The sequence below is a fragment of the Onychomys torridus genome, chromosome 3, assembly GCF_903995425.1.
Source record: "Onychomys torridus chromosome 3, mOncTor1.1, whole genome shotgun sequence".
NCBI lineage: Eukaryota > Metazoa > Chordata > Mammalia > Rodentia > Cricetidae > Onychomys > Onychomys torridus.
The window spans coordinates 36,767,124-36,789,246 of record NC_050445.1 but is presented as its reverse complement, the minus strand read 5'-3'; the positions used below and the strand labels follow the sequence as shown (position 1 = coordinate 36,789,246).

The 22,123-nt window shown below is 38.0% G+C and overlaps 1 protein-coding gene and 1 pseudogene across 1 annotated transcript in view; one reads left to right on the top strand and one right to left on the bottom strand.

Annotated features, from left to right (window-relative positions):
- Positions 1-22,123, top strand: part of Exoc4 (exocyst complex component 4) — a 767,731-nt gene that overhangs the window by 141,172 nt on the left and 604,436 nt on the right. The window lies entirely within an intron of this gene.
- On the bottom strand, positions 8,753-10,483 carry LOC118579442 (annotated as a pseudogene).

Sequence of the window (22,123 nt, the reverse complement as noted above, 5' to 3'; positions counted from 1 at the left end):
CCAAGTTTTGTTGCTTACTGGAGCTGGAACATGTTCCCCTTGTTCAATTATCTTCATTGGCTTTCTGACCTTCACTGCCTAAGCTTGGCTGTCCTGAAATTGGATCTCTAGACCAGGCTGGCCTCAAACTCACAGATTCTCCAGTCTCTGCTTTCCCAGTGATGGGATTAAAGATGTGCCCCAGCACACCTGGCTCTAAGCTTTTCTTTAGTTCTTTTTCACAAGTTAGAAATTTAGCTGGGTGAGAACTTGCCCTGAGATCACCACTCCCTTTATTATATTTCTTAATCCGCTTATCTTCTTGAACACAGGATTTAACTCCATTCCACTTCCTGGTGCTTTTTTTCTCCTTAAAATTTACATTTTATAATTTACCCCGCTCAGCTTGCTCCTTTTCATTATATACCTTTATAAACATGAATACTAGTAACAACAGAATTTATACTAGGATTTTATTTTTTAAAGAAAATGATTTATTTTTATTTTATATGTATTGGTGTTTTGCCATGGGTATCAGGTCTGTTAGAACTAGAGTAATTGTCAGTTGTGAGCTGCCACATGGGTGCTTGAAATTGAACCTGGGTCCTCAGGAAGAGCAGTCAGCTCTCAACCACTGAACCATCTCTCCAGCTCTATACTAGGCTATTTTGAGATTTCCTTTGCTAAGGGAATTAATTCAAAACTCTTTACTTTAGCCTCATGCAGACTCTTTGAATAGGGGCAAAAGGCAGTTACTTTATCAAAATATCATAAGAATGATCTCTAGGGAACATACTAAAATTCTTCTCTGAAATCTCTTGAGGTAGCCCCCAATAGTTCAAATAACACTTAGCACCTCTTTATTCCATGCTCCTACTAGTATGACCCATCAAGCAGTGCTTAAAGCATTCTATTGCTTTCATAACCCAAAGTACCAAAGTCAAATTCCTCCAAACAAAACCATGGTCAGGCCTGTTGAAGCAATACCCTAATCCCTGGTACCAACTTCTGTCTTTGTTAGGATTGCTATTGCACTGAGGAGACACCATGACCACTATAAGTCATAAAGAAAACATTTAATTGGGGTGCCTTTCTTACAGTTTCAAAGGTTCGGTCTATTATCATCATGATGGAGAGCATGGTGGCATGCAGGTGGACTGATGCTGAAGTAGTGGCTGAGAGTACTATATCTTGAGGCTGCAGGAAGTTGACTGAGACACTAAATAGTATCCCAAGCATAGGAAACCTCAAAGCCCAACCCTCCAGTGACATACTTCCTCCAACAAGGCCATACCCATTCTTACAAAGCCACACTTCCAAATAGTGCTACTCCCTATGAGATTATTTGGGTCAATTACATTCAAACTACCACAGTCAGTTATCATTACACCAGGCTTCTTTCTCTTGGTGTAGTAATTCTGTCATCCAAGTACTAAAGAGGCCCAACACTGCTTAGTTTGTGAAAACAGAGGAGACTGGACATGTTGAGGATAGGCTGGCCATAGACTTTTTTTCTGGTATGTCAAACACCTTTCAGTCTAGGATCTTTGCTTTCTTTCTTTGCACTGTTAAAGATTGAACCAAGAGCCGCGCGCAAGTCAGGCAGGTAATGTGTCCCTGAGTTGTATCTCTGCTCTCAGTCTGGGATCCTAGCACCTTTATATGTACAGTAAATGGTCTTCTTTTATCATGTTCTTTCTTTTTTTATTTATTTGAGGCTAGACTTCTAGTGTAGACTAGAGTATAAGTACAATGGGGAGGGGAAAATCTTTAGTTGAATAACATTACCTTTTCAAATTCTTCTTGATAGTCTTTTATTAAGCCAGTTTTACAGAGAGAGCTGATATCAGAATTTGTGTTGCTCTATTTTGTATATTTTAGTAAATTCTACTTCTCTGAAGTTTGAAATATCAAAGATAACTGGGTTACCTTTAGTTCCTTTTACAAAGCCCTAACTTGGTGACTTGATTTTTTGTTTTGTTTTGTTTTTCAAGACATTGTTTCTCTGTGTAGTTTTGGAGCCTGTCCTGAAACCCGATCTGTAGTCCAGGCTGGCCTCAAACTCACAGAGATCCACCTGCCTCTTCCCACGTGCTAGGATTAAAGGGGTGTGCCACCACCGCCAGACATGGTGACTTGATTTCTAAATGCAAATATTTACATATATTTGGGTGCATGCCTTGTGACTTAATTAGCTTCTGGAATCTGATTAGCAAATCTAAAGTGATATTTAAGTGCTTATTATCTTTTAATTACATTTTATAAATGTTAACATAGATAGCTCACCATTGTTATCATCCTTTAGAATTTGTAAACTATCTACATTTCCAAAGTACTTTATTCATGTGAGTTAGCCAGTCCTCCTAGCATTCCTTTAAATTAAGGCAGTATTATCCATGAAATATTGCCATTTTCAACTTCTGGCTAGTATTTTTCTTTGAGTCTAACATCACCTTGTTAAAAGGGCAAAGAAGCTTTGGAACCACCGAAGGAAAACAAACGTTCCTTGGTGCTCTTGAACACAGAACAGGGGTTAGAATCACTGTAGTGGCTAATATGCTGCTATTAGGTTTTAGTCTTACAAAAATGTGTGCATAATCTAAGTAGATATTTTCCTGAATTAAGGCTACAAATAAGTGAACACATATCTCAGGAAATAGCATAGTACCAGCCTCTTGTAGCTCTTTTCTCAAGACAGGTTATGGATGTCTAAGATTCTTTTTTCTATACTACAGATACAGAAATGAACACAGCTTTTATATTCAGAAACTACTTCCCTTACAAAAGTCATTTCTGTACTTTTCAGAAATGCTATATCAGTATTTTAAAAACTAGGACTGAATGGTCATAGTCAGAGATGCATATAGATTATTTCTTATTAGTGGTTGTCTTAGGGTATTTATTGCTGTGAAGAGACATGACCATGACAACTCTTATAAAGGAAAGCAGATAATTGTGATGGCTGGCTTACAGTTCAGAGGTTTAGTCCATTATCATCATGTTAAGAAGCAAGGCAGCATTCAGGCAGCCATGGTGCTAGAAGAGGAGCTCAGAGTTCTTACATCTAGACTCACAGGCAACAGAAAGTGGTCTGTCTCACTGGATGTGGTTTAAGCATATATGAGACTTCAAAGCTTAAGTCTGCTATGACACACTTACTCCAACAAGACCACACCTACTCCAGCAAGGCCACACCTTCTAATAGTGCCACTCCCTTTGGGGGCCATTTTCTTTCAAACCACCACAATAGTGATTAGGTTAAAATATGCTTGAGGGTATCATGGAAGAGAAGTTGGGTCCTTTCGGACATGCTATACATGGAGGTGGGATTAGAGTTAGACTACCTATTGATGATGGGGAACTCAGAAGACTGGGACTGAACAGAGAGAATAAAGACATGGAGTGAGGTTAATAGAATAATGGTGCATGGAAGATGGCATTTTTTTTTTTGAGATTGTACTGTTATTTCATCATTTCCTCTTTCCTTTGCTCCTTCCAAACTTCCCCTTATACCCCTCCTTGTTCTCTTTCAAATTTATGACGTCATTTTTTCATTAATTGTTATTATATAAATTATGTGTATATGTATGTACACACGTGTTCCTAAATATAACCTGCTCATATTGTTACTTATATGTGTATTTTCAGGGTTAAACATTTGGTACTGGATAACAAATTAGTGCACTCTTCCCTGGAAAGAACTATTTTCTCTAACCTTAGTATTCCTTAGTTTCCTGTAGTTCTTTGTGTAGGGTTGAGGCAGTGTGGTCTTTTTCCTGTCTCCTTCGTATGTCTACTGGCTTTGTATTTGTTCAGTTCTCGTTTAGGCAGTTGTGCTGGTGAGACTTATGGATGTAGCTCCTGACATTACTAGGAGTCACAGTCTCGTGGTAATTTCCCTGATCATCTGGCTCTTATAATTCTTATGCCTCCTCTTCCATAATATTCCCAGAGCCTTAAGTTAGGAATATTTTGTAGGTGTATCCATTGGGACTAGGCTCCACAACTTTCATTTTGATTGGTTGTGGGTTTTGTTTTTTGTTTTGTTTTTTGTAGTCTCAAGTTTCCTTGACGAGTGGTGAAGACTACACTCATCTGCTACTAGAAGGAAAAATGCTTAGATTATTGTTAGGGATTGTCAGTTCTCCTTGAAGATCTAGGACTTCACTAGCACTGAATAGTTGGCTCCATTTCTAATACCAGGCATAGTCTCCCTCTGGTTGAGAGGCTCTTCAGTCCATTTAGAAAGCTGTTAGTTGCTGCCAGGGTGTGTGTACCCTACTGTGCCCATAGAGTTTTGGTGCCATGCAGCCATTGTTGTGGTTCATATGCATCACAGTGTGGTGGGCTTGTTGGCTGCTTTCCCCCTTTGGAAGCTTGTGTGGCACTTTCTGTTACCATGAAAGCTAGTCCTCAGGAAGGAGACATTCAGGTTGGTTCCAGCTCAGGGTCCTCTGTGCCCCGTGTCTGCTGAAGAACATGATGTCTTCAGCCACCTCTGGGTGCAAGCAAGGGCAATAGCAATAAGCTCTATGCTTTGGGAGTCTCTTTGGCAGCCTTGACTAACAACTCAAAAGAGGGGTTCTCATGTCTGGCATTGGGCATTTTTAGATGCTCTTTGGCTCTTGGAGGGAACACTGTTAGTCCAGATAAGAAAAGTTTATTTAAACTATGTATGTGTATTTACAGACAGATTTATGTATCTTATATGTTGTTTTACATAAATAGTTAATAATATGTTAATAATAGTAGCTAATAGTAGTTAAAAATAATATTCCTTATGGCTTTTTGTTATTTTACACCCACCCCTCCTTCCATATTTCCCTCACCTTTCTCTAGAGCACGTCATTTCCTATTTCCTTGATCAGATCACTTGTACCATGCTCTTCCCCTTTACCCTCTTCCTTCCTTCTTTATTTACCTCCCTCCCAAACTCTTAAGAAGTCTCCCTCCCCAGGTGGAGATGTTTCAATGGAACAAGGGTAGAGCGTTTGTGTAAGGCCGCCATTACTATTCAGATGTGTGAGAGGTAAGGTGAAAATATAGTTGTAAGGATCTTGTCAGTTAAGTAATGACTCATAGAAAATACCACTTATCTATCTATCTATCTATCTATCTATCTATCTATCTATCTATCTATCTACTTACTTCCTTCCAATTTCTATGTTGGAAACAGTAGTCATTACTTTCATATGTATTTTGAGTTTATTCTCAGGACAAATAGGTCTGGTGCAGAGGTCGGTGAACCTGAATTCTTGCTCAGCAAGGGTGGAAAATGGAGAGGGAGAGTGAGTGTGAGTATGTGCATAAGCACGTATGTAGAGTGCTGATCTATCAGGTGTAAGATGAGCAGTTAGCTTACACTTGTCTTAATACTTGTATATTCTTATACTTGAAGACCTTGCCCTAGAACAATGGTTTGCAACCTTCCTAATTCTATGACTCTTTAACACAGTTCCCTATGTTGTGATGACCTCCCAAGCATAAAATCACTTTTGTTGTTACTCCATAACTGTAATTTTGCTACTGTTATGAATCATGTTAATATATGATATGCAGGATATCTGGTATGCAACCGCTGTAAAAGGATCTTTACATCTCCAATGGGTCACAACCCATAGATTGAGAGCCATTGCCATAGAAGATAGAGATATTTATTTATTTATTTATTTATTTATTTATTAATTATTATGTTTTAATTTTATATATCAGCCATGGGTTCCCCTGTCCTTCCCCCTCACACTCCCCCTACCTTTCCCCCAGCCCCTCCCCTCCATTCCCATGTCCTCCAGACCAAGACACCCCTGGGGATTCATTTAAACCTGGTGGATTCAGTACAGGCAGGTCTTGTTCCCTCCTTCCAGGCTGAGCATGTGTCCCTGTGTAAGCCCAAGGTTCCAAACAGCCAGGTCATGCAGTAAGGACAGGTCCTGGTCCCACAGCCTGGGTGCCTCCCAAGCAGATCAAGCTATTCAATTGTCTCACTTATCCAGAGGGCCTGATCTAGCTGGGGGCTCCACAGCCGTTGGCTCATACTTCATGTGCTTTCTTTCGATTGGCTCTTTGTCCCTAAGGATAGAGATTTTTGATGGTCTTGATTATTCTATGTATACACTATTAAGAATTCACAGTACTAATACTAAAATGAGTAATTAATATGAACTTACTAAGAACCTAGTTTGTATGCAGCTTAATGTTAGATTTGATGTCCTTTCTGTCTTTCTCTGCCTACTTGACATTTGTTTACTTAGGACAACCATTTAATAAGCTACTTCCTGATGTTTGCATAGGACCAGCTGTTTTAGGTATCCTATTGACTGAAGATTGGTTTTTAATTTTAAAATACCTATATGTATTATTTTAAATTATGTGTGTGGATATGTGTACTTGAGTGTAGTCTCTAAGGCCACAGGCATCACATCGTCCTGGAGCAGGAGATACAGATAGTTTTGAACTGCTAAACGTAAGTGTTGCAAACCAAACTCTGCTTCTTTGCAAGATCAGTAAACACTGTTAACTACTGATCCCTCTCTCCATCACCTAAACGTTTTTTATGATGCTTTCTCCTGTGTTTTTGTCCTTAGAAAGTTTTGATTTTTATGATAGCATGATAATGCCAGATAACTGAGTTTAATTTATAGTTTCTTGTCGACTCTGTCTCTGTTTCAGACTCCTCCACCCTCCTCTTTACTTCTGCATTTTAAGCACAAAAGTGAGAGTCCTTGAGGAATTCCCCTTCAGTTCCTTTCTTCCAGCTTTAGTCTTTCTTGACTATTAGCAATTATCCATTGTCCTTCTGATGTCTCCTTTCTCTATATACCTTCTCTGAAATGTCTTCTCTTGCTTTGTGCTACCTAGTGGGTTAATAGAATGGCTGAGGAGATGGGCATAGAAATATCTGTAGGGGATAGACGGGAAGGTTAATTCTGGAAAGTGAATTGTGTAATAGGAGATAGAGGTCTAAGGAACAGAAGCAGAGAAATGAAAGTGGGAGGCTGAAAGTAGATAAAACAAGCAAAAGTACAAGACCTCGAGGACGGTCACAGGATAGTCAGTCTATAGTCAGAGATTTCTTTTGAAGCCAAGTTGCTAAACTCTTAATTAAGTTATGTAGGAAGCAGCAAAAAATATTGAAATGTCTCTCCAGTTTTATTTATCATCAGAAGATTTGCCGTAGTTTTTATAAGCACTCTGCTCTGTGGCTACGAATTGCTCATCATCACTGTTTGTGTACAACATTGTTTCTTGATGTAATAGGCCACATGTTCTTAATATTGTCAGTCTAGAGAGGTTAAGCTTCTATATAGCAGCTTTTGTCCCAATATTGATTCCACTTTAGGTGTCATTTTCCTTTTCTCTTTCATTTAGTCAGGTGTTTAATTTCTATGTGACCTTAGTCTTAAAAATCATTTATAGTATTTCATGTTCTTCTAATAATTAGAGAGTAAAATATTAGGATGAGGATGAATCTCTTTAATTGAAGATTTAACATAAAGATACCAGTGAGTTTGTATAATGACTCTTGTTGACTTTGTCCAAATTTTAAGTTTACCTTCTTAGTTCTTTTAATCTATTTTAAAAAACGTGTTATTTTAATAGATGTGCTATTTTGCAGTTGAAATATTAATTATCGTTTTAAGGTAATTTACTATCCAAAACACATTAGCTGTGTTTTCTCTTAAGATCTATGGTGACACGTTTTCACCTGACAAAGGAAGTGGGCAGAAAATTAGCTAATGAAATAGATGTTCCAGACTAGTACATAATTAAGAGCTTTGCAAAGCTCCCCTGGGAAACTAGGGAACTAGGAGCAACTTAAAAGTATGTAAGCTATCAATTGTGCTACTCAGCAATAGGTAGTGGGAATAATTTTTTTCTTTACAAAATATTTAAAGGAAAGGCAAACCACAGTTTAAGGTATTTATTCTATGCTATTAAATATGGTAGATCCTACATTACTTTTCCTTTTCTTCTCTTTTGGGAGAGACAGTTTCCTACATAGCCCTTGTCCTTGCACTCATGTAGACCGGGCTGACCTCAAACTCAGAGATCCATCTGTCTCTGTTTTCCCAGTGTGGAATGAAATGTGTGTGCCTGTGGCAGACCAGCCCCCGCATTTATTTACCCCAGAGACTCTTGAGGAATGAGGAATTAGAGACTTAGTTAGAAATAAAGAGGGGAGAGAAACAGAGAGAAATTCAGGATAGCCTAGGTTGGGCCTGTATCCTTATCCACAGGTCTATTTATAACAATGTCAAGGGGTGGAGCAAAAGACCTCTCCCTTGCTTGTTACAGTCAAGTGTAGACCCTCGCAAACACCTGATACTCAGGCCCGTGGTCCAATCACCCTCTTATGTAGTCGTGCTGGGTATAGCCGCTAGGAAACCTAGTGGGCTACAACATGTGCCATTATATTTGGCTTTGCATTACTTTTGATGAATATTAGTTGACACTTCATGCCTGTGTGTGTTGCTTTGTTTGCGGTGTAATAAGAAGCATTGTTGAGTTACTCTTTTAGTTAGGTATAAGGTCAGCCAAAGCATTTTTCTTTCATCCATAGAGAGTGAGTTGTTGACAAGTTCTTTTGGTGATTCTTAAGATCTCCCAAGTCTATAAATCTCTGAGGTCTTCTTCAAATGTAGATTCTTGTTCAGTGTTTCTCAGATAGGGCTAGAGAACTGCATTTCTAACAAGCTTTCAGGTGGTACCAGTACTTTGACAGCCTTTCCCCCCACAATTTTAAATAGTTTTATTTAAGGCATTGCATTTCCACTCAATATCCAATACTTAAAATGTGCAGTGTTATCCACCCTATACCCCTCCCCACTCCGTGCACCCTGTCTAATTTGACATCTTGAAGGACCTTTTCTACAGGATCTACAGTGCCCAAGAACAGGTTAGTATTCAATTCTTCAAATTGAGCTTGGGTAATGTAGATACAGAAATTTATTCCCTTATAGAGAAAATCAAGTTCAATACTGGCCTCAGTACTATAGGAGAGGGTACACTTAGCCCATTCACAAGCAGTATACAGATGAGGGACACCTGCCTTGATTTAAGTGATGTTCTTTTTGTGCTGGCATTAAACTCAGCAATAAAATCATTAACTATTCAGTTGTCAAACTCTTTACCCAAATGTGTGTCTTCTGCTATAGATTTGAATGCAAAATTTATGTCCTCAATAGTAAGGACTGACATATCAAAAGTACTACTTCCAAATAAAAACATCAGCACGTTTCTTTAGGCTCCAACCTTCTTATCTACTCCACAAGCAGTAGTAGCAGCAATGTTTTGTTTTGTTTGTTTGTTTTTTTAAATTGATTCTAACTACATCTTTTGTTCCCTGCTGCTGAGGGTCACTGAAGTAAGCTGCCACTGTGACCACAGCATTGACAACAGTCTTCCCAAGATAGGCTTCTGCAATTTCCTTTATTTTCATTAAAACCCTAGAGTACACCTTTTCTGGGTAGAAAAATTTGATCACCCCTTTTTATTCTACTTAGACCCTTAGGCTGATTGCATCATTCACCACTATAAAGGTCCAGCACCATCACACCTACACCTGATCAGTCAGATGCTCAGCATCAAAAATTGTCTTGGTGTTGTTCATCACAACTTGAAACTTTGTAGCATTGCCAATGAATCATTTTGCTGTCAATAAAAGCAACATAGCCTGGTGTGGTTAGGTTATCCTAGTCATTGGCAATTTTTTCTGCTTTTCTATGATGAGAGGACCTCCCCGCTTCTAACAGTAGATGGTGCCAAGGTCAATGCCCAATGTTGGTTCCTTAGACATGATTGCTTGCATGTATGCCTGGCTGTGCTGATGACAAGAACACACATCCCTGAAAGCTGCTGTTGCATTCATTGAGCTTGACCACATTTTGAATATGAGTAGCAAGACTTTAATACCTGTTTCTAGAACAATAGGAAAAATCCTGTTATTCATAGGAAACATACATCTATTCCTGTTTCCTATTTTATAGCATGGAGGTTTTGGGACCTGTTTTGGGGTCAAGATTCCTACCTCTTTAGTGTCTCTTAATTTCTTTTCTATTGTATTTGAGAAATAACTATTGGCCAGACATCATACAAATTCTGAACTTTTCTAGGTATCAGTGCATTAGATGACGATGAATTTTCCTTAAATTATGAAGATGAGCCAGGCAGTGGTGGCGCACGCCTTTAATCCCAGCACTTGGGAGGCAGAGCCAGGCCGATCTTTGTGAGTTTGAGGCCAGCCTGGTCTACAGAGTGAGTTCCAGGAAAGGTGCAAAGCTACACAGAGAAACCCTGTCTTGAAAAACCAAAAAAAAAAAAAAAAAAAAAGCTTAAGTCACTAGATACCTGCTTGCTTAACTTAGTGATGAGTACTAAACCAGTTGCAATCTCAAGTTGAGCAACCCATGTTGTTCCAAGTCCCAAATGCAGCTCATGAATCACAGAAGTCTTAATGTTTTGCTTTCATACCTCTAAATGCCTTCTTACCTCTTTCTTTCTCCATGGCCACAGCTTTAGTTTAGGGGACCCCTTCTCTCTACATCTCTCTATTATCCCATTCATAGATGTAGCCCTATTATGATTTACTCTTCACATTGCACCAGGACCATCTTTTAAATTAACAAATCTTTCCTTAATATTGAAACTTTAGGTCAAGTTTAAAGTCTTTGGCGTGGCATAAAGACTTCCCTCTTATCTCACTGATTTCCTCAGGGTGAGGGGGTGATCTATTCTCAATTCTCCCAAGATTTTGTACATTCCACTATGATACTATTATTCAACCTTCCATGTTAGTTTCCTGTATTAGTGTTGGGACCAAATACCTGAAAAGAAGCAGTTTAAAGAAAGAAACATTTATTTTGGCTTACAGTTAGAGGACATGCATTTCTTCATGGTAGGAAAGACTTTGCAGAACGGAGGAGGCCAACTGATCATGTTTCATCTAGTCAGGAGCAGAGACTGATAAACACTGCTGTTCAGCTAGCTTTTTCAGCCAATGGAGTGGTGCTGTCCACAGTTAGGTTGGTCTTCCTCTGTCTGTTAACCTCCTCTAGAAAATCCCTCAGTCATGGCCAGTAGCTTGCAGTCCTAGATGATTCTAGATCCTGTCTAACTGACAATCAGTTTACCATCATTTCCTATTTCCTGGGCAATTTTCATATTATTTTATTTTATTTATTTTTTTATTTTATTATTATTATTTTTTTTGTCATTTCTCAGCTTTGATATCAAGCTTTCCAAAAGGCATTTCCTAAACACCCTGGGAAGGTTTGGTACCCTTGTTGTGGACTTCCCTGAATTTTTGTTCAGCACTTTTTATCTTATATCGTTGTCTGTTCTTGGATTGACAGGGAACCTCTGGGGCAAGACTGCGTTCTTGTGCATGCCTGTTTTTGTAGAGCCTGACCTGTACATAAATTGACTGTACAAGAGACTGAAAGTGGTGGAGATGGTTAAAACTTACTTAACTTTGTTTAAAGAAGTATTGGCAATATGTCTGAGGCTATAAAAACTTTATATTAAGTTCATACAACATTTAGCGATCAAATTTTAATGATGTACAAACAACAAATGTCAATAAAATAAAATTTGTAATTTTGCTTTAATATGTAGGCAATGAGCCATATTAAATATGAAGGAGGAGGGAAAAGATCTGGAATAATAATCATAAGATTAATAAATATTTGAGTGGAAATAGAGAGCTTTCCAAATCTGAAAAATGAAATAATTTCTCTTTTGTGGTTTCTGTTTTCATATTATAATAAAATTACATAAATGTCATTCACAAATATTCACATTATAATTTTATAAAATTATATTTTGTTTGCATTTTATAGCCAATGTACCATCACAGGTATTATCTAGATTACAGTTTAGAGCTGGAAAAATGAACTTGTATCTTAAATAGACTCTGACTCCAAATTTCTGTGACTGTCACTATGGGTTGACTGTGATATACCTCTGGGGCATTTTTGAGAGCACAGTTTGGAAACATCATTAAAACACTTAATGGCTTAAGTTCAGAGAGGTAGTAGTGCTTGGATTTGAGAACTCACAGTATCTATATCTGTTAAGTTACTTACTGTTTCTCCATTCTCAAAAGGACTAGAAGCATGGCTTTGCTCCTCATTTTTCCTAGGTTGTAATTTAAGCTGTAGAGAAAGGCATTGGAATTCTTTTTGGTTCTTTCTCATCACCTCATAATTTCATTGTTATAGTTTTATAGTGTAAAGTGTGAAGTAGTGTGAAGTGTTTATGATAAGAAAAACTAGGAAAAGAAATATGTGGGGAGCATATCAGCTGTTAAAGTACAAATTTCATAGTTTACTTTACCTGTTTGTGTCTGTTTATACAGAAATCCTTCATTTAGGCTAATAATCACTTGTATTGACAATACCAGTGGATAAACAAACAAACTGTGACTGGCAGATATGAAATGCTACTTAAGTATAGCTGATATGATTACAATGTCCCTGTGCATAGCTTGCATAGAGGGTGAGAGGCAGTAGCTCACTGCTTCCAAAACCCGTGTTTACAGTATGTTACAGTATATGGAGTGACCCTTGCACTCAGTAAGAAAGGCTCCTGTCATGACCCTACACAGGGCTTGCTTACCCTTTTTTGTTTTTGTTTTTGAGACAAGTGTCGTGTGTCGTCCCAACCCCTGGGCTTGCTTACTCTTGACTTGTCTCCTTGATTGAACTTTAGTGGCCTTCCCTCAGTGCTCTTCCCAGCTTGGTTTTGATGTTGGGATGCTTTGTTCCTCTATGTCCATCTCTGGTGAGTCTAGTTTAGCAGACCTCTTGCTATGCCAGCTTAGGGAGAATGGCTTCACATTTGATATCTGATCAAATGCCTCATCCCCTACCTTTAATGTGTAAGTCTTTCACCTGTTTTTTAGCAAGAATTATGCTAATTTAGTTTGATAAGAACACTCCTCCCCACCACTGTGTCTCCTGTGTATGTTTTCATTACTGCTCATTGGCTGTAAATCACCAGCTTCTTTGCTAGATATGGAATTAGGCCCAGTCTCTCTGCGATTATAGAAGTAGTCTTGAATAAAGATTTCGTTGCTATTTCAACCAGTGACAGAATAATTTTTTTCTTTTAATAGATTCATATCAGGAAAATGAATTCAAATAATCAAGACTCGTTCTACATGAAGGTTAAAGGCATTGTGACTTAAGGGGTATCAGCCATGTGAAAATATGTCACGTTTAATTAAGCTATAAAATAATAGCAATCAGGCTTTGTTCATATTTTACTATTAAATGGCAGAGCTTGGGTTTGAACTCAGATTAGTCTTACAACAAAGTTCATACACTTTATTGAAATATTATATTACTTCCTACATTCTTTTCAGTCTGCCACTATAGATTCAGTATATGTGTATAGTATAGTGATGTTAGCTCCAAGTTGTGCCCTGTTTGGACTAGTCAAAGATGACTGAACTTGGATCAGTGATTCTTTTTTTCTTTTTGCATTTAACTTTGCATATTTCAACATTCACTGGTTTTTGTAAGGAAAAGAACTTTAGGAACCTCTGCAAGTACTTTGTGTTGGGACTGTCTCATGCCAGCAGTTTTCTTGTTGGAGAAATCTGGAGTGATTGTATAAAAAGAGACATGTAATCAAAATCACAAAAAGCTCCTAATTTATTGTATAGCTAAATCATCATCGTCTTTTTTTTTTTTTTTTTTTTTTTTTTAGCTGAGGATCGAACCCAGGGCCTTGTGCTTGCCAGGCAAGCGCTCTACCACTGAGCTAAATCCCAAACCCTAAATCATCTTCTTACACATAGGCTACGTCTCTGCACTGCTCATAAGGAATTGTACCATAAAGTAGCTAATACATACGTGTTTAGCTAAAATACAGTAACATAATGATCAAGTTTTATTACCACACTGTTGAGAATTTGGTTTTCCATAGAAAACTACCGTTTTGTTGGCTCACTAAATTGAGAGAAGTTTTGGCCATGTTAGGTCTCCTCTTTTACTCCAATTCAGTCTCTACAGTTTCACCGCACAAGTGGGAGAAAAGACACACGTGCAAAGTCTGCCCTGCATTGCTGTGGCTGAGCACAACCTTAAAGCAGCCATGTGGCGTGTGACTGGCAAGGAGAAAGATGTGCTGAAGGCCAAGGTTCTGAACTGCTCTTGAGATGTTTCAGAGGCGTTTACCCACTTATGCTTTCATGAGTACTTTGGAGATTGCTGCCTCCGAGCAGTGTGCTGGCCTTCTGCTCTCCTCATCCTGACCCTTGCCTAACTTTTCTTGCTGTGAGCATACTAACAATCGGCCTTATTCAGAGTTGGCAGGTTGTGGTTGTTCAGTTAAGACCTTCTTTCTTTTCTCTATGGTTTAATTGCCCCGGGGAGCTTGTATTCTGAATACAATATTCCTATTGGTTAGCTTGAGAAGTATTGGAAATACTTTCCTTCTCAGAATTCTGGGTTAATCACCCTTGCAGGGATGTGAAGGGGGTGTGGGTGCATGGGTGAAATAAAGTAGTGGACATTACAAGACTTTACTTAGAGGCCTGGTGTCATTGATCTTAAAAGATTCATCCATTTCTTTGATTCCTTATTGTCAATAACCTGCTCATAGGATGCTCTTAAAGCAATGTTCAGATATTTTAGCCTGATATGACAAAGAAAGGGGCTCACCATGAAGAGTCTCAGGGAGTTTCTTCTGGGAGAGGAGCCTAAGGAATGAAATTTTAGCTAACCTGACCCTGCCTTTTTAAAGCTTTTTATTTTTCCCTGTCATCACTCAGTCTACCCTGCTGAGCCCGTATACAGTGAATGCACTTTTGAAATGGTTTTATGCCTGTGAGCACTGCACGGTTAGCCTGTTGGATTCACAATAATGTGCTGGGCATTTGTTTTGTAGTACCACAGAGTCTTCTTATCAGGAATTACATTTTCAAAGATATCAAAGAAGGCAGGGAAGAAAGCATAATATTAGAGAAAAAGCATTTGGGAAATTAGCATTGTGCATAAGGTTATGAAATGAACTCCCAATACAGGTATTTATGTGTATGTGTTTTCCCCCCTTGGTGTATGATTGTGAGGCACACAGAGAGAGAGCCATCTCCTACTTAATTATGTATTAAAGGTGTAGTGATCGATTGTCTTTGTCAAATTGCCTGAATTTAGAATTCTCTAGGGGATATACCACTGGGCATCTCTTAAGAAAATGTGTTCACAAAGATTTAACTGGAGAAGGAAAGTCCACCTTGAATGTGGTAACACCACCCCATGGACTTGGGTCCTCAACGAAAACAAAGGAGCAGGTGAGGGAACCAGCCCAGTACCAGTACTTCTCAGCTTCCTGATGCAGTGGCTTCCTGATGCAGTGCAGTGGGACCAGCTGCCTCCTGTTTCTGCTGCCACACCTAGAGCTACTCTTGTTGCCATGTGTCCCCTTCATGATGGGATGTACCCTCAAACTGTGAGCCATATGAATCCTTTCTTCCTTAAATTACTTTTGTCACAGAAATGAGTAAAGCAATTGGTCCACACAGTCCCTAGAAATGGTAGTAAAATTTATTATTTTGAATGTTTACTAAGAATCAGTAAATATAGAGGATTTAAATTGTGCTAGGTGCACCTCCATGATCTTACTGTATTCTGGTTTTAGACATGTGTACTACATTGGATAGAGCTATTGTCTTAAGATGCTGAAGTTACAGAGACTAATCAATCAATACCTTTGGCTTAGTTTACTTTGGTTTATTTTTGACAATAATCTTTATTTAGCATTATTGCTGACTGTCATATAGAAATCTGATTTTTTTTCTGTCTTCATAAATTTAGCCAAAAGTTGTAAAAAGATTAGTGTAAAACTCATACTTAGTTTTGTAAAAAAACATTTGAACTTCATATCTTTTTAAAAAAATAATTTTATTTTATATGCATTGGTGTTTTGGCCTTCATATATGTTTGTGTGAGGGTGTCAGATTCTCTGGAACTGGAATCACAGACAGTTGTGAGCTGCCATGTGGGTGCTGGGAATTGAACCCTGGTCCTCTAGAAGAGCAGTCAGTGCTCTTAACTACTGAGACATCTCCCTAGCCCCTGAACTTCATATTTTATATAGTTATTTTTCACTATAAGGGAGAGTCTTTAAATAGTTTATGAAAAATATTTGTCAAATATAAGGAGATATTCAGCTTTTGATTATATTTCCTCTTTGAAAATACTGTCTATGGAGTGTGGTCTGTTACCAGGGTATTGTCTTCAGAAGCAGAGTTGAGAATTGTTAACATGTAGTAGAATTGCTGTTGGTGATTTATGCACTCTATAGACATTTCCCATTTTGTGTGCATTTCCTGACTTTTGCCAGTACTCTTAGTCCATCCTCACACCTACAGAATCCTATCCAGATCTTATCGCAGATTATATCTATGGATTTAATGCTTTCAGGGTTCATCCTCAGCAAAAGTAGAACAATTTCTTTGTCTTTACATTTCATCTAAACACTTTGAAGAAAGTCTTCTGAACAATAATGTCAGGACTCAATACCCCAGGGAAGGTGCAAGTTATGATCAGATTATGAGAGACTTATTTTCAAGGTTGGAGAGTATGCTGATTTTAGGAAGGCTGTGTTGTGAGGTCAAGTAGAACATGCCAGTTTATGTGGATCTCACGCAGTGTTGTTTATACTGAAGTTCTTGAATGTAAGTGCACTCCTGAGCCTTTGAGTGAGCAATAGGGGGCTAGAGAGATGGCTTAACAGTTAGGAGTGCTTTCTGCTCTTGTAGAGGACTAGAATCTGTTCCTAGCATCCATGTCAGGAAGCTCACAACTGCTTGTAACTCCAGTTCCAGAAGAATGATGCTTCTGGCCTCTGAAGACACCACAGTCATGTGTATATCCCTCACTTACACATAGTTAAAAATTATAAAAATAAGTCTAAAAAATTAGATGAGGCGTTTAATAACTTGTCAGTGAGTTTGTTTGGAGGGTAAGACTTTTGAGAAGTTGTTACCTAACATCCCTCCAAAGTTAGTCTTGCTTTGCAGTGGGCTGCCTTGGAGAAGATTTTAGATTATTCAGAATTTCTGGTGTGTATCTACCAAACACCTTCAGAATTCAGCTTTAAAAATTGGCCAATATTTTGTTGGCTGACATTGGATGGCAAAAGTATATTGTAATGCTGGGTGTGATGGTGCATGTCTATAATCCCAGAACCTGATGGTAGAGAAAGGATCAGGAGGGAGTTCAAGTCATTTTGGCCTACATAGCGAGTGTAGGCTTCCTGTGTTCACTTTTCATAAAAGAAAAGGGAAGAAGCAGCAACCAGAAAGAAAGTTTTCCTGAGTCACCAACATTTGAGGGGAGAGGTAAACTTCAAGGTTTCTGCCCAGGAAAGCTAGATCCCAGCTAGTTTATGGTTATGCTGCTGCCTTTGGCAAAGAGGTGGCTTGATGGAGAAATACTAGGCAACGACTCTGTGTCATTCTTAGGAGTCTTGAAGACATTGCTGTTACCTTGTATACCTTGAATAATAACATTATTCAGGGTTGAAGTGCGGCCAGTACAAGAGAGTTAGTGTGTGTGCTCTTACAAGAAGGGTGATTGGCATTTTAATCAGCACCAATGTGCATAACCTTTGTGTGATGCCTATTTCCAGCTTTTCCCATTTCCCTGTTCAAAGGTTCAGCACAATCTCAGAGGGGAGAGCTCCATCTACTGAAGACCCCTTTCAGAATGCTCCCTCTGTTGACTCCAATGATTTTCCTTTTGCACAGCTCATTGAATTTTCTTCTGATTTATCAGCTCCAATGAAGATTATGCTGAAACTGGTAATTTGATCATTTCAAACACCAATTCCTTGTCATTTTGCTTAATACTTAAATTCAAAGGAGTTACCAGGGAGTCTTCTTAATTCAGTGTACTAAATAGTGATGTGTTGTTGTGCCCTGTATAAATGAAAAGACTACTCCTAGGAAATTGTAGATGTTCTGTCTATGATCACCCTTAACTCAGCCTTCTTACATGTTACACTTACATTTTATTGGTGATGTTGTAAGAAAAATAGTGAGTTTGTTCAGATTTAGGCTTGATTTTCAGATTTTCCACTTTGACTGGCTCTAGGATATTGTGTAAGGGAGCCAGTTTTATAAACTTGAGTTTATCTTGGGGACATGTCGACTTTGCTTACCGTTTCTGGACATGGTTGGAAGGGTAGTAGAGTCTTTGAAGAGTTTTAAATAAGAGATCATCTTTTAGTTGTCAGTCTATTAGATTGCCAAATCTAGAGAGGACCACATTGCTCTGTTTTGTTTGGTTTGCATTAGCTGATCAACAAGGGAGTAGAAAAACAGGGTACCTTAGACAATTTCTGTCTGTTGAGTGAAATTTTTCTGAGGAGCCCAACAAATATCTGTTCATGCCAGATGTGGCACAAATGACAGACCAAAAAAAACAGTTCCACTCAAGTCTTACTTAATTATTAATTAGCCTTGGGTAGCATGGGTGAGGTGTTACTTAACTCAAAACAGCTAAACCTCTGTCTCTAAAAGCAAACTTTAACTGCCTGTATGTTGTTAGTGAGGAACAGGACCTTGTGAGCTCCTCTCTTCCTCTGTCAACCATTAATGGGCCCAGTCTTGTAGAAGTCTTGTGTGGCTGGTCACTGGAGAATTAAAGGAGCATTGGGCATGTCATGCTCAAAGAACAGTGTTGTTTAAGACTGTCCAACTCTGAAGGGCCATAGCAACATGAGGTTATGATAGGGAAGAAATATGTAAGTAATACATAAAAATTATAGGCCCCCAAAGAAAAGACTTATATTTAATACATTATTCTAAAGATCTGCAATATAACAAAAATAAAAATAAAAACAAAATGAAAAGACAGACCACAGACTAGGAGTATATATTTGAAACTCTTGTAAGTAACCAAAGATAACCAAATCTTGAAAGATGTCATATAAATCTATGACAGAATAAAACAGGTGAAGTATATGACTAGGCAATTGACATGGAAAGAAGATTGAATGGCCAGTTATGAAAATTGTTCACCCTTACTAACAGGGAAATGAAAATCTAAATCCTGGTGAGATTCCATTTTACACCTATTGATTGGCATAACCTAATGAGCTTGATAACACCAAGTGTTGGCAAGGATAAGAAGAAACAGGAACTCTTGTATATTGCTGTTGGAAATAAATTACTCCAACCTTTGTATCAGGTATTCTGGAAATATCTGGTAAAGCTGAAGATGCACAGGTTCAGAAATTCAGTATTCTGCTTTTATGTGTTAGCATAGGAGATTGTCAACATTAATGGAAACAAGGAGAAGATGTGCAAGGGTGTTTACTATAGCAATTCTTTATATGGAAAAAAATTAGAGGAATTGATAAGTGGGGTATACTTTTCAACCATACAATGGAATAGTTAAAAACAAACTGTTCACATGGATAAATCTCAGAAACATGATGTCAAGTAAATAAAGGATGCTGTAAAACAGTGTATAGTACATGTGATATAATCTGACATTATATATAAAGTTTTATTGACACATAATTCTTATAAAATTTGCCAGTTCAAAGTGTAAAATTTAATGGCTTTTAATCTATTTCACAAAATTGTGTCTCTGTCACAGCGGTGTTGTTACTCTTTGCTGTGGTGGGGATTGAATTCAGAATCTTATGCATTTGAGGTGAGTGCTGTACCAATGATCTCCATCCCCACAATTGATATATTTTGGACATTGCCCTTACTTGAAGTCAAGTCCTCTGCAGTCTTCTCTGATGGGCTTCTTGCAGTCAGATAATGTTTTCAAGCTACAGAAGTGTTACAGTATATACACATGGGCCTGATTTGTCCTTATTGCTAGCAAGTGTCTTTTAAACACATCCACTACGTTGTACCTGACCATTAATCTGTGGTGAATTTTGAGCAGTTTTTATTGGCTAACTGTAATCAGTAATGCTTCCATGAATGTTTTTGTACATTCATTCTGTTCTAAAGCTATTGATACTGTGTGTTGGAATAGCCAAGCTATTTTTTTAGAGTGGCTACATGTTTTTGCTGCCCTGCCAGCAGCATTTGAGGCTTCCTATTTCCCCATGTCCTCTCCAATACTTGCTATTGTCTTTTTTTTATATATATTATAAATATTCTAGTGGTTGATATTGTGGGCATAGGAACTTTTTTTTCCTGGAGAAGAATGACAACATAATAGAAGGTCCAGAAATGTCTTGGTACTGGCTTTCATTTTGGTGAGAGATGACATAAAGGAAATAAAATTAAGTTAAAAAAAATTTTAGTTGAAGGATCATTATTAATACTTAAAGCAACTGATAGTTTTCAACAATATCAAATGTTGAATATGAGGTGAAGATATTTTTGTATTGAATATAATCAATAGATCTTTGTATTTTGCTGGGCAGTGGAGGCTTATGCCTTTAATCCCAACATTTGGGTGGCAGAGGCAGAGGCAGTTGGATCTGTGTGAGTTCAAGGCCAGCCTGGTCTACAAAGTGACTTCCAGGACAGACAGGGGTACACACAAATAAACCAAGTGTCAAAAAAATAAAAACAGCAACAAAAACCCAGAAACAAAAACCCAGAGCAACAAGAACAAAACACTTTGTATTTGATAATGAAGGCATTATTAGCCTCCTAAGTTTTATTTTAGAAGTTAGGTTCAACTTCGAATGGTAGAGTATTTGCATTAAATAGATGGCTTGTGAGAGAAATTGACACTGTGTCATAAATACACTAGTGCATTGTCAGTGTGCTGATAGAGAGAAATAGTGCAGTAGACTGAAATGAAATATGTACTCAAGAACCTTGTCTTATACATCCAGTGTGGCATAGTACTTGACCATCATCAATAAGAACAATTTGGATTTCAAAGTGGAGCACTCCAGCGACCCAGCTGTGATTTAGAATGTAGAGGAATAACTTTCTCATTCATATCTTCTCAAGTGTCCTTTGTTTGAAACATAATCTGCATACATGGCTGCTTCTCTTTCTAGCTCTTATGATCCTTTGAATTACGGAAAATAACTTATTTATTTGTCCCACTGCCAAGTGAGCACATTGCATATACTATATGCATAAATAATATACTTAATTTAAAAAGAAACTTTTTTTCAGCAGCCAGATACTCTTTGAGGTAAAAAACCGTGAAGAACATGGAAAGACTAGGTACAGTAGTGTGCACATTGTCCCTAATAATAACCTAATTCATCAATAATGTGTTTCTTTATAGTTCATTTTCTACCAGTGTCTGAGAAGAGGTGATTAGAAAGCATTCCAGTAGACTTGAGGACTGTGGAAAGGAGGCAACTCCACAGTTTTTAAAGAGGGAAAGGTGACTTTTTACTTTCAGGGAGTGATGATAAGGTGATAGTGGAGTAGAGAGTGAACTGAAGAGATACATAGCGAAGGTCCTCATATTGTAATGAGGAAGAGAACAAAGAAGGAGGAGAAAGAGGAAGTAGAGAAAGGAAGAGGATGAGGACCAAGGGGCAATCCATACAAGTAGCAGTTGTTGCATGAAAGGAAAGGGAATAGAGCAGATTTGGCAGTTCTGTGGATGAATGCAGAAACCAAAGCATAATGTTCCAGCAGCAGTGAGGGTTGCTGAATTTAAATGGCAAGTGTCTTGATGTCTTCTGTGAATTTTGTGCTTTGGTAGCTGTGATTGAAGAAGAGCGTGTAGAATTTATACTCTAAAGGAAGGAACACACAAAGCCACAAATGGAAGATTTGATGTAGTCATAACTACTTCCTTTAATTGATTCAAAAAGTTCTCAGATGGATAATTAAATGATTCTTCTAATTGTTTTCATAGAGGAAAGTTTTTTGGCTGAAAATTTGAAGTAATATGGATAGATACCTACCCATTATAAAGAATATGCTAATAAGTAGACCAGTAGTTGGCACCTACTGTTTTGAGAAAGGGATGGGGTTCCTTGTTAATGGGAGGATTCGGAGAACAATCCAGAATGTGGCAGCCCAACTATGTTCTACCTAAAAGCCTTTATAATGCTCAAGGTGTTGCAAAGCTTTATAGAGAAAGACTATCTAGTTTGTACCAAGAATTGAGTAAATATAGTGACTAGAAAAGTCTAGGTAGGTTAGACATCATTTGTAGACAGAAAAGAGACAAGCATTTTAGAA